The 8,742-nt window shown below is 39.4% G+C and overlaps 1 pseudogene; it reads left to right on the top strand.

Annotated features, from left to right (window-relative positions):
* The first annotated feature begins 6,934 nt into the window (after positions 1-6,934).
* LOC114039640 lies at positions 6,935-7,528 on the top strand (annotated as a pseudogene).
* Positions 7,529-8,742: the final 1,214 nt, after the last annotated feature.

The raw sequence follows: 8,742 nt of genomic DNA, 5'->3' as shown, positions 1-8,742 counted from the left end.
GAAGTGAAGCAGGGCAGGAAATTCTTCTATAGTTAGTTATAGTCTTCTCTTAATGGAACAAGTATTTCCCAGGGAAGTTTTCTCTAAGGATGTTCCTGCTAAATGAATTCAATTAACTCTCATCAAAGTAGAGATGTGTTCTGCCAGAAGAAAACAATATACCCTGTCAGTGCCACGTAAAAATCATACTTTTAAAAACAGGCACAATAATAAAGCTAAGGTATCAGTCCCTATTCATCAGTGAAGGTTGGCCTTACACAGTATCGTCCAAACATTACCCTCAGCAGCTTGTTATGTTGCCAGGAATATCACCATTAGACATTTATTCATTTGGGATAGCTCATTCCCTGTATCAATTTTTCCAAATGTTTTTGGCTTTTCTTGAGTCCCTACCTGCAATCCTAAGCCTGATGCTCAGAGGAGATGCCTAGTTTCCTACTTCATGGAGGAGACTGTGGGCATCTAATGGAAACTCTCTCAACTTCCTCTTTCTACCCTCGAGACATCTCAATATCTTCACCCATTCTTGTCTCAGAAAAGATGTTATCAAGGTCAATACCTCTGCTAAAGCCCTTGATCCCATCCAATCCTGTTTAGCCCAAGATCTTGCTCCAGCAATTCTCCACCCTTTCTCATACAACTTAAATCTCTCCCTCTCCGCGTGTTCCTTACCAATGGCCTACAAGCATGCTCATATCTTCCCAATCCCTTTTTTATAACTTACCTTTTTTCAACCTATCTAGCTACCATCCCATCTCTCCTCTCTTCTTTATGACCAGAGTTCTTGCAAAAGTTGTCTACACCTGGAACTTCCACCTTCTCATTGCATACTTTTTCTTCAACCCCTTCCAAAGCTACAACTCTGCTGAAATTGCTTTCTGAAAGATACAAATTACAAATTACCTCTTTATCAATAAACCCTACAGCCCTTTAAGTCTTTTGTAACCTTTCTACAGCATTTGTCATTGCTGTCCACTCCCCCTTTCTGTAGACTCACTCCTGCCATAGCTTCTGAGGTGCTACAACCTCCTGGTTCTCCTCCTTCCTCTCTTAAGAGATCTTTCTCTATCTCTTTCACTGACTCCTCTTCCTTTTCCCAACACTTAAATGTTGGTGTTTCCAAACCTTCCATAATCTGCTCTCTTCTTCTTCTCCCTGAACAATCTCATTCATTACTAGTACTTCAACTATCCCCTCTGAGACTCTCAAGACTTTACATACATCTCTGATGTTTTGGGTGAAAAGAATGCTAGGTGAATCTGAGGACCTGACTACAGACCCCATTTCTGTCACTCATTGGCTGTGTCACCAAAAGCAAGTCATTTAGCCACTCAGATCCTCAGTTATCTCATCGCTAAAATTATTTGTTGTTGTTTAGTCGTTTCAGTTGGGTTTAAGTCTTCATGACCCCATTTGGGGTTTTCTTGGCAAGATACTAGTGTGGTTTGCTATTTCCTTCTCCAGCTCATTTTACAGATGAGGAAACTCAGGCAAACAGAGTTAAGCGACTTGCCCAGGGTCACACAGCTAGCTAAGTATCTGAGGCCAAATTTGAACTCAAGATGAGTCTTCCTGCCTCCAGGCCCAATGTTCTATGCACTATGGCGCCACCTAGCGGCTGAATGGTTTGGACTAGATGACTCTAAGGTCCCTTTGAGTTCTGAATTTGTGATTCTGTAATTTCTAGCTTTCTAAAGGACGTCACCAGCACACCAAACTTAATATACTCAAAATTGAGCTCATTTTCTTTTTTCCCAATCTGCTAACCCCTTTAACTCTGCCATTTCTGTTGTGCCACTGTTTGTCTGTTAATACCAAGTTCAAAGACTAGTGGTTATCTCTGGCTCTTTCTATTTCTTCATCTCTCATATTCAATAAATTCTCAAGTCTTTTTGATTCTTCCTCTGCAATATCTCCTGTCCTTACCCAGACCCTCAATACCATCTGCTGAAGCATGGCAATAGGCTGCTGTTCCCTTTCTTCTCATTTCCTAAATTCATAAGGAACTGGACATGGAATATGAATATGGATATGGATATGGACTCCAAAGATCTGGATCCAAGTTCCAGTTCCACCATGTTATTAGCTTTGAAACTTTAAGCAGAGTGATTTCACTTTGCTTCTCTCTGCCTCAGTTTCCTCATTTGAAAAGTGGAAATAGCATTCTATGAACTAATAATAACCATTGACATTTATATAGTATTAAAGTTTGTTTAAAAGTCTTTAGATCCTCAGCATTTTAATGTTTACAAAGCACTTTCTTCACTAAAACCTCATTTAAGTATCATTATGCCCATTAGGTTATCATAAAAATTGGTTCACTTTTGTACTAACTCACAGGATCATTAGAGGAAAGTGGTTTATAAACCATAAAAAAAGGGATAGGAAATGGACCTGTAATTTCATTGGTTTAATTAACACGTGTGAGGATGCCCAGGGATGCACACCATCCCACCCCTCACTCAGGTCAGCACCATCTATTCATCTTACAGTCTTAGAGAGTTGCCTGGGACATTGAGAGGTTATGTGATTTGCTAAGGGTCACCTGGCCAGTATTTGTCAGAGGTATAACCTGAACCTGACTCCTCCTGGCTTCAAGGCTGGAGGCCGGTTCTCTATCTATTTTGCTATGCTGTCTCTCACATAAATTATACCTTTCTATATATGTTTGGATTGTTATTATCATCATTATCATCACTACTGTTATTATTATGTACAATAGGGCCACATTTATTCTCCTTAAACATACATCTGATCATGTCCTTCCTTTGTTCAATCCCCAGTAATGACTCCCTATGGATGACAAATAAATTCAAAGCTTTCAGCATGACACTGAAAACCCTCCACAGATTGATACCACTCTACCTTTCAAGTTTCCTCTCTCACTGTTCCCTTTTTGAGTATGAACCTAAACTGTGCATCTGTCACCTAAGAACTAGCCTCACTAAACGCAGAGACTCAACACCAGTGGCTAACCACCCAGAGGCCGTAAAGTGGATAAAAATACAAAATGGCACTAGTCCTACATAGTCCTCTTCTGTTTCCACAGTGATGATATTGGATTGTCCAAAATATGGAAACAGCGAGAGCTTTAAACAAGTCCACAAACCTTTATTGATGTGTTCATACTCTTAATCTCTGTCCCACAGCTAATAAGTTCATACCCCTACTGACATCTTTGGTATGGATAAAATCAGAAAACTGTAAAGAAGTCATTGCTAAAGAAAGCAGGAGGAGGAAATCAGTTAAAATTCTGTTTGATTTTCTGCTCAATAGCAGTAAGCTCTTCCATCTCTTTAAGAAACCTTTTCCTCCTATTTGACCCCATTTCTATAGGAACTTCAAAAGCAGGCAGCAGACTTCAACCAATGAACTATTGATGAGAAAGTCAGCAGCTCCAGCCTAAGAAAGCAGATGGGAGTGATGAAGCTTAGTGACTCCAAGAGCTGATTGTTTTGTTTTTCTTCCAAAGAGACTGGGAAAAGATATACACAGACTGAGTATTGATGCTCACAGCGGTGGGATGTTGGATGTACGCATTTTATGTACAGAACACTAGAAGAGAAAAGCTGGAGAAAAACAGATTACCCCCACTAAAGAAGAAAGTTGAAGAGGCTTAACCAGCATTTGATTCAATTCCAAAATGTGCCTAATGAGCACGGTGCTAAGTATTAGGGATACAAAGACAAAAATGAACAGTTGCTGCCCTTGAGGAGCTTACATTCAGAAAGAAGTTAAGTGAACAGTTAGAAGATTTCTTAGTGAGGAAAAAACAATGAAACACAGAGATAAAGAGAAGTTATCCAGGAATTTACTAAGACCAAAGTAAACAGAAGGTGTAAAAAGTAAAGTGCCTCAGAATACAAAAATTTGCTAATTAGTGAAGAAAAGTATATTTTTTTTACCAAATTATTCCCATTTTATCCTACAAAGATCCTCCACAGTATCAGTAATAAGTATGGTGTTTAACTGAAGGTTATTTTGTTTTAGCTATTTAATAACACATCCTATTTCTGAACAAGGGAGTGGTTTAAAATTTTTTATATATTCACTTGGAGAGGAAATGAATCACAGTCTTTCTGCTGGACCTAGGAACAAAACTTACTGACTTAAATGATGGTTTTTTGATTCAGGGAACCTGATACTTTTTTCCCAAATAAGTATCATTTTTCAATTCCTTAAATCACAGAATTATTCATCCCTTCATTCAATAGGCATTTTAAGTTTATAGTATATGCCAATCAATCAAAAAACACTAATTAAGCACCTACTATGTGCCAGGCAGTATGCAGTACTTAGTGCTGAGGATTTCAAAACAAAAATGAAACAGTCCTTCAGGAATTTCCCATTTTCAGCAGATGACAAAATACTTTTGAGCTCTAAGAGCTGGAAGAGACCTCAAAGGTTGATTACTCAAGCTTGAACCTGACCAAGAATCTCCTCCACAACATACCTAATACATGTTCCTTTGATTGATCCCTGACTGACTTCCCATCACATTTCCCATAGTGGTTATTCCAAATATGCTTTTCTATTCTCAAACCTCAAATTCTACCCCATCCTTTCATCACCTCTTAGTTCTCTTATTTGATTGGGAGACCTACATATATATTGGTAGGCAAAGGGAAAAAAACAAGAAGTGGGGAAAAGATTTAAAGTAACCATTAAGGTCCCTCCTGGTTCTAAGTCCAGTAATCCTATGATTCTCTCAGCAGATGCCTTCATCTTTGATTTTCCTGAAAACAGCCTATCCATCATCTCCTTTCCACTACACCTCAGGAACTGACCCCATACCTTTTCCTCTTCTTTCTCTATAGTTTTTGTCTCTTGCAAACAGATTCTAAATCAGTGATTCCACAATCTCCTCTATACAGATGACCCCTAAACCTGTCCATCTGTTCTCACATCTCTTCTAACCTCCAGTCCCACTTCCCTACTTTGAAATCCTTCTGCCACTTCAAACTCAATGTGTCTAAAATTGGTCCTCATCTTCTCCACAAAACCTACCCTTCCTCCAAATTTTCCTATTTCTGTCACTGACATCACCATCTTCTCTGTCACCCAGGCTTAATAATTACTGAGTTGTCTTTGATTGTTTTATCTCTTTCATCTCTCACCATAAGCAGTCCTGTCAAGCCTACCTCTGGAATATCTCCAACGTGAGACCTCTCCTCTTCATTCACATTGCCATCATCTTACTTCAAGCTTTCATCTCTGCTCACCTGCATTGTTGTAAGAAGCTCCTCATTACTCTCTTTGCTTCCATTTTCTTCCCTCTCCAACCTACCCTTCACACAGCTGCCACAATTATGTTTTTCAAACACTGGTCATATCATGTCATGTCACTTCCCCGCTCAAGAAATATTCAGTATTTCCCTATTGTCTATAAAATAAAATGCAAACTCCTCTCTATTGTAAGGTTCTTCACAATGTAGTTCCAACCACATTTTCCATCCTTATTTTATACTAACCTTCTTAATAAACTTTACAATCCAATACAGACTGAACTATTAGCTGTCAAGGATCTCATCATGAACTGTCTCACCTCCATCCATTTACACAGGCCATCTTCCAGCCTGGAATGCATTCCCTGAGTATCTCACTTGTTGAAATCTTTCTCATCATTCAAGTCCCAACTCAAGTATTGCCTCCTTCATGAAGTATTCCCTAATATCCCAGCTGAAAGTGATCTATCCTTACTCAAATCATCCTAAAACACTTCATCTAGATTTCTCCTTCATAAAGTATTTTGCAAACCTTGAAATGTTACACAAATGTTTGCTATTATTATTATTAATTTTCGCACTCTACTTTGTATCATGATTATTTATACATCTTAATAGATTCTATTAGATCCTAAATATTCTAGAAACCCAGTGGCAATGTTGACGATAGGTAAATTGCATCACTAACAAGTTTCCCCAAGGTACTTGAAAGTTCACCAGATGACATATCCCTCTTCCAGGAGAAGTCATAGGAAGGTGGGCAAATTAGAAGGTTAAGATACTATTAGCTTTTTGACCATGAACTCCCAGCAAAGGAGCAGAGACCAAGTTAATGGAGCCATAAACAATCGCATTGAAATTCCATTGGCAGCATTTATTTAGCAAGAGTTTTTAAAGAGAAGGAAGATTCTTATTGCTGGTAGTTATAAGGCCGCCCACAATCCTGTTGTCTTTGGAAAGAATTGAAAGCCTTTGAGGGTCTAGTTAAGGAAGCAGTGTACAGTGAAGATATGCCCTTGAACTCTGCTTGGTATGAGAATTTTCCGTGTCCTCACAAGTATCCTGTATGCTGCAGCTCAGACTAACAGCCTTCCTCCTATTCCCTACCCACTAGAAACTGGACAAGCACACCAGGCATGTCAAACTCCAACACAAACAGATCCCTGCATTGACTTAGAAAGCCACAAATTAACATCATCTATGTCATACTGCATTTTTGTTTATTTTGTTTCCCAATTTCATTTTAATCTGGTTCTGACAAGGAGTTTGGTGGATAGCTTGTGGCCACTGGCAATGTGTTTGACAGCGCTGCAGCACACCACTTCATGAGTTCAAGATGCCCTGTACCATTGGTTGAATAGCCAATAATTTTCAATACTGGAGTCATGCAGTGGGTGCTATCAGGTCCCCCACTGGTGAACAAAGGCAAAAGAGAAGACTGTCTTCATCTCCACTGCAGAATCCCACCCATTTGAGCATATGCCCCCCAAAATCTTAGATATAACAGCTTCCTGACCACATTTCAAGGGCTCATAGAGAATGATGGAAGATTTGAATTATCTGGAAGTGTTGGTGTACCTGGATAACCTTTGGAAAGTCTTTAGAAGAACATGAGGAAAGACTAATAAAAATATTAAATCAGCTAAAAAGAAAAGCAATTCTGAAATTGTCATTTTCTAGGGGCTAGTATTTCAGAACTTCAATTAAGTGTGTGGGTCATAGGTGGGTCATTCAATAGGGAGGGAGCACTGATGTCAAGAAGATAGAAGTAATTATCAGCCGGCCAAGTTCAAAGACCTGTCTTGACGAGGAGAGTAGACATGTGTAGCCACCACAATCAGCTAACAAAACATAGCTGCCCCTGGGCTAAAATTGTCTGGTTGGTTGTTTTGTTTTGTTTTACTCCATTGTCTAGAAGGACATTAAAAACCCTCAGCTGCATTTTTGGATTCCTGAGATGACCAAGAAGAAAAGGAATAACGGGCGTGCCAACAAGGGCTGCAGCCACGTGCAGTCCGTCCGCTGCACCAACTGCACCCGCGGAGTGCCCAGGGACAAGGCCGTCGAGAAGTTTGTCATCCGCAACATCGTGGAAGCCGCGGCTGTCAGGGGCATCTCCGAGGCTGGCGTCTCCGATTCCTATGCGCTGCCCAAACTATGTGAAACCACATCACTGTGTGAGCTGCGCGATCCCCAGCAAGGTAGTGAGGAATCGGTCCCGTGAGGCACGAAAGGATCGGACATGACCAACCCGCTTCAAATGTGCTGGTGCTGCCCCTAGACCCCCTCCAAAGCCCATGTAAAGAGCTATCTGCCCATCAACATTCCGGAACCGATCAGACCAAAATAGAATGGTTGATCTACCTTAAAAAAAAAAACAAAAAAAAAAAAACCCTTCAGCTACAAATAGTGATCTAATTTAGGATTGGACATTTTTAAGATGCTCTCTGGCTGAGCATGCAAGTGAATTTGAGCTAGGAAGCTAACGAGGCAAGGTCAATGTTCTTCAACCACAAGTTCCCATTCAAGCTTCCATTGTGTATATCTGTCAGCATCAAAGCCCCAAGTTTCTGCCCCAGACCCTTTTCTCTTCTTTTTCTGTATCCGAGGTTCTTAAGCTTTTTTGTGTCATCAAACCCTTTGCCAGTCTAGTGAAGCCTATAAATCTCTTCCCAGGATGTTTTTTTTTTTTCTTAATGCACAAAATGTAATACATAGGATTACAAAGGAAGCCAATTACATTGAAATGCAGTTATCAAAATATTTTAAGAACAAATTCATAGAACCTACCTTAAAAACTCCCTCTCTACATTCTTTCTCAGTAACATCATCAGCTCATGTGTGCAGAACTATTATAGCTATGCAGATGAATCACAGATACAGACAGAAGAGAGACAAAAGTAGAGAGACAGAGAGAGGTAGGTTAGGTAGGTAGAAAAGGTAGATAAAGTACATAAGATAGATAGATAGATAGACAGATCTGTGACTCATCTAGCTAGACATGTAATATCTGTTTTGATTTCTATTGCTACATTTATAATGTATACATATATGTAATATATATGTATATGCATGTGTGTATACACATACATGTCTCTGACTTGAATTTTAGTCCTACATCACAAATTATTTATTTGATATTATAAACTAGAAGCGTCCAGCAGGTGTGAGAGAAGTCAAGATGGCTGAGTAGTGAAAAATACAGCTGAGCCCTCTCCCAGAACTCTTCTACAAGGATCTAGAAAACATCTGAGACCAAGACCTGGCTGAGAAATCCAAGAAAATGTCATAATGAGTCGTTTTTCCAAGCCCAGATCAGCATAGGGAGACAAACGGAGAGGTCTACAAACATTGCAACTAACAGAGCATTCTTTTCTTTTATATTGTCTAGTTATTTTATATGGTCTAAAACCATTGATTAATATGACTGACAAAGTGTAGTTTCCCTATTTTTCTCTTTTGATGAAATCTGATTTTAACTTTAAATTTGTCTAAGATCATGATTATTATCCATACT

Source organism: Vombatus ursinus, unplaced genomic scaffold, assembly GCF_900497805.2.
Source record: "Vombatus ursinus unplaced genomic scaffold, bare-nosed wombat genome assembly UNPS02012156.1, whole genome shotgun sequence".
Taxonomy (NCBI): domain Eukaryota; kingdom Metazoa; phylum Chordata; class Mammalia; order Diprotodontia; family Vombatidae; genus Vombatus; species Vombatus ursinus.
Note: the sequence above shows the minus strand (reverse complement) of the source record. Positions and strands in the feature narration are given on the sequence as shown.